The sequence below is a fragment of the Ctenopharyngodon idella genome, chromosome 12 (genome assembly GCF_019924925.1).
Source record: "Ctenopharyngodon idella isolate HZGC_01 chromosome 12, HZGC01, whole genome shotgun sequence".
Classification (NCBI taxonomy): Eukaryota; Metazoa; Chordata; class Actinopteri; order Cypriniformes; family Xenocyprididae; genus Ctenopharyngodon; species Ctenopharyngodon idella.
Genome location: NC_067231.1, coordinates 23,723,778 through 23,728,943, shown reverse-complemented (window position 1 = coordinate 23,728,943; position 5,166 = coordinate 23,723,778).

Genomic DNA, 5,166 nt, shown 5'->3' with positions numbered 1-5,166 from the left:
AATAAATCTACTCAATGGATTCAGGCTAGTCGTTCCCAAAGGCTCTAAACATTACTCAAACAAATAAACATTACTCAAATAAATAAAACAACAAAAATAATAATATAGATAGCTTATAACTAAAACATACTTTTCACAATCTCACTTATTTTATTTCTCTAACAATATCCTCAAGTGTAGATTCATTTTGTCATGAACAAAATTATGTCTCAAATTATGTATTGTGATTGGAAATTTTATATTTTAAACTTAAAATTGCTAGCTCTGTTGTCTTGGCTAAATACACAAAATTAAATATTATTTTCTTATTTTCTGCATAATAATAATAAAAAAATATGCAGCTTGGTTAGAATTCATTTATTTTTTTAGTAGTGTAAATAATGCCACTGTGTCAAACGGTCTGTTTTCCTATAAGACGCTGAAGATCACAGTACTGATGATACAACAGCTAGGGCAGAGATGCATTGAATGTTGGAGTGTTCTGTTTTGTTGAGAGTTTTCAATGAAATTGCATTGTGCATCATTGTATGTATAGACACAGCACATCTAAGACTGTGTTTCTCACAGTGGATGGATTTACAGAATGATGGAATTAAAATTCATCAGCCCATTAGCAGCCACTAGTTGTAATAAGTGCTTTTTGAATGACCATTTCAAACGAGAATTACCATTTACTCAATTAGTTTAAAGCTAAGGTTACGTCTAGCTACCTTGGCAATATGTTGCTGGTGCAGAGTAGGTCATGAAAGGTTAGAACCTTAAAATGTTCTGTCAGGTGCTTCATATAGAACCTTTTAGGGGTTCTCATCATGGGATAATTTTTAGTTTTTTAATTATAATTAGATTTTTATCACTAGAAAAAATTTAAATAACCTGTTAAACAATAATTTAAGACATTTTTCCTTGGCATAAAGGGCTCTTTAAAATTGCATCAGTGTTCCATATAGAACCTTTTTTTTTCTATTAGCATATACACTGATTTATGAATTTATGTCAATCTGTGAATCTGAGATAATATTTCAGTAAGAATCATAATTAATTTGTTGAAAAGCTGAACAACTCTAAAAATTAAAGGGGACATACTGTTTTATGCCCCTTTTCACAAGAAGTAATACAAGTCTCTGGTGTCCCCAGAATGTGTCTGAAGTTTCAGCTCAAAATACCCCACAGATCATTTATTATATCTTGTCAAATTTGCCCTTATTTGAGTGAGAGCAAAAACTTGCTGTTTTTGTGTGTCCCTTTAAATGCTAATGAGCTGCTGCTTCCTGGCCGCTTTCAAAAGAGGGCGGAGCTTTAACAGCTCGCGCTTCAGTTGCTCAATAACAAAGGTGGAGAATCTCACACAGCCAAAATACTATTGTCAGTAACGGTGTTCAGCTTTTCATTGTTCAAACATGTGCCGTCAAGTTAATCTTTTATGCAAAACCCGTATGGACGCCCACTATACATAGCGTACCTGTTTGCCAAACTGAGCCATACACACCAGGCTAACGTTTATGCTATCAAATGCTGTGAATGGTCTAATATTTTTTCTAAACTATCGCTTAGACAGAAACCTTTTTTAGCAATCGAGCTTGCCAGGGTCAACTTGCAGGCTATCCAAGCTAATGAGACTCTAAATCAGGGGTGTCAAACATACGGCCCGCAGGCTAAATACGGCCCACAAAGGTGTCAAATCCAGCCTGGGGGATGATTTAAACTATAATAAAAAAAATAGAGATGCACTAGTCCACTGGTCATAAATCCAAATGTTTTTTTAGTTTTATTTTGGTCAATCTTTATTCCGGGCTTGCAAACAAAGTGCTTTGTAATAATTTCCCAAAATTTCATTTGTGTGGAAATATTTACGAAGTCTGTAAACAGGACGTTAACACAGGCACACGCTGAATACGGACACAAAGAGGAGAACAGATGCGCCAGCAGAGAAGATACTCTACCATGCACAAGCTCACTGTTCGCGAAAAATAGGAAGAATAATATATTAAATTAGGGTTGATATGAATGTATCTCTGAAAGGAACTGTCCTCAGAAAAGTTTTGATGGCTTTTCCTCTTATCTGCTTTGTGTATAGCAGTAACAAAGGAAACGCTGTATCACTGCTGTTCCATAAGCGCCACCTACTGTCAGAGAGTGAATTTGCATTTTCATTCAGTCCGTCTGCTGATTTTGTTTTGTGCAGGTGTCTTATGTAGCATAATTTAAAGTCAGACCATGCTGTTTTTGCTGTTAATCTTGAAATTATACAATGATTTAAATTAAAAACAACTGCTCATGCTCATGTGCATAACATCTTTGTTGGGATTGTGATAAAAATGCAGTGTTTGCCTCTAATATCAAAGAGCTACACATATTTTTAGTTTTAATAAATTTGCTTTAAAAAAAAAATCTGCAACCAGTATTAGAATCGCCCAATTTGCTTCTGAAAAAATTGGAATTGGCCATGAAAAATCAAAATAGGTGCATCACTAATAAAAAAAAAATGAAGTAAAGCGTTATTTTAAAAATCTAGTAGTTTTTTCGCTGTAAAAACAAATGCAGTTTTAAAGAGCATTGTACTAGTTTTCGTGCAAATTGATTTGTTGTTTATATGGCTAATATTAATGCAACTATCAGCACACTAAGGTTTTTTCCAATCTGGCCCTCAACCTAAAATGAGTTTGACACCCCTGCTCTAAATAGTGTTCTATGCTCATCTGTGCAGCCAACGACAGAACAGTTAGCATGCTTTGCTCGAACTTTTGCCATGGCGTTAGAACTGGTACACCGTTTTCGCTTAGAAAAAAAAACTGACGGCACCGTGGATGGAAACATGCAGATTAAGGGGCGGTAATATTATAATAAGATCCCCTTCCTATGTCACTAGGGGAGCGAAATCTGAGTGGTTTGTTTTTTCTCGTGTTTGCAGAGAAAGGCTTGCCAAAACAAAAGCCAGTTTTCCATTGTCGGGCCGAACAGTTCTAAGAATGGCAAAGAACTGTTCCAGTTGTGTTTCCTCTGGAGCCTGGTACGGAATGGCATGATTACAAGCTGTTCTCGGCCCAGAATTCTCGGCACGGTTGTCTAACTGCTCAATCGTGCTGGTAGAATCCGCAAAGTGACGTCGCCACTCAGGATTGGTCACTTGTCTGTTGCCTGGCTACCAGTTTATCTGTAGCTGGCTAAGCGACATAAACACAAATTAATAATAAAATTAAAATAAATATATGATCATCCTCCATAACACGGTCATTATTTACATCTCATATCATCAGTAAACTGTTGCATTACAAAGGCAACAACTGACGCTTTAATATTACATTCCAAAGAGCGACCGTTATCGGCCCCGTGGTGGAAAATGAAACTAACCGTACCAGCTGGCCCAGATCGACACGGAATGGAACGGTTGTGCAATGAAAACCGTTCGGCCCGACGGTGGAAAAGTGGCTAAAGTTACTGGGTTGTCCTTTTTTCACGTTTTCTGGGTTGGTAGATGCACCGGGGAACTGATTATAGCACTTAAACACGGAAAAAAATAGATTTTCATATGTCCCCTTGATATGTTCATGATATGTTTTCTTTCTTTCTTTTAAATCAGTAGAATATGCATTGACAGTTCCTTTAGTGTGATGTTGATCCTTTGTTTAACAGCAGTTAACATTTACTTTTCTTGTTGTTGATAAAGACTTAGATCCTAATTGGACCTACTTCACTGGAGGCACAAGTCTGCTGGGAGGCAACAACTCTGTTCAATTCACTGAGCATGCTTTAACTTACAGGTTCTTCCATTAGGACTGATTGGAAATGTGCGGTAAAGGACGGCCACTACCCGTTACGCCCCAGTGTGATGCCTGAAATGATGGAGCTTATGAAGGCTGCAGCAGGATCTACACTTCAGCAGTGCTTAACTTCAAGAAAACCGCATGGTGGTTAAGTACTGAATGATGATTTCTTATCTTTTCAGCCATGATGACACTGTAATGCGGTTAACTGCACATATAAGAGCTTCTGGCTGCATTAAATGCAGAAGTTTAAAGTCACCATGAAATCAAAATTGAGAATTTTTTTTTTTTTTAATTCATCTGCCCTCATAATATTTAATTAAATAACTTCCCCTCACTTGCAGCGACATCTCTTTTCTTCTCTGATGACGTGTTTACTGGCACGAGGGTGGGACAACCTGTCACTCACATGAGATCGACCAATATCAAACCACACCCATCCAACGATCCAATCAATTCCCAGTGGCCAAAATCAAGTCCCGCCCTACATTTTTTCTTGTTCAAAAAGCAGTTTCACTCTGATTTACACCACACTAGGGAAGAAAAGACTATCGCATCTTCCGTTTCATGCCGACTTTAATAATTACAGTGTTAAAGATTTAAAAACAAACCATGTATGTTTCCATCCACCTATTTTTATGTGCATTTTGGGATATCGCATAAAAAAAACACTGGAAGGAAACGCCAAGATGCACATAAATTCTAAAAATGCGCATAAAAAACTTATTGAGGCAGATACAATTTTATCTGATAAGAAGATACGCGTATAAACTAAGGGTACGTGTACACGACAACAATGTATTAAAAACGGAAAAGTTGTTCCTTTGCGTTTTTCACATACAGACAACAATGTTGTCAAAACATTGAACGGCTCCACGAAAATGATTAAAAACGCTATACATGCCAGGCCAGTAGTTGGCGATGTCACTTTGTAAAGAAACACTATGCACCTATTGACTGAACACATAATACGCATGCGCATGACGTCATTGTTTTCACAAATTAGCATTTTTTAGTTTAGTTTGCAGTTTCCCAGGAAGTGATGATTTTGTTGTCTTGAACGCATGGGATGGAAACTTGCTTTATTCACAAATGTTTTATGCAATATTCCAATTTTGCACACAAGTTCAATTCGCATCTTTGGATAGAAACATAGCTAATGTGAACACTGTTTGCTCTGTCTATAGCATGCCAAAGCTGACAACTTCCATGTAGACAACATCAACAGCTTTCATTTAAGCTGGATCTTCTCCTTCCCCTTTTGCCCCCAGAGAGACAAGACGAAGGAGGCAATAGGAAAAAGTACATGATTATCTCATTTGTACACACTAAGGTGTGCAGTGGGCAGATGTGACATCATTACAGAGAGACACCCAGTACCCGCTATATTTCAACATCAGTTAAG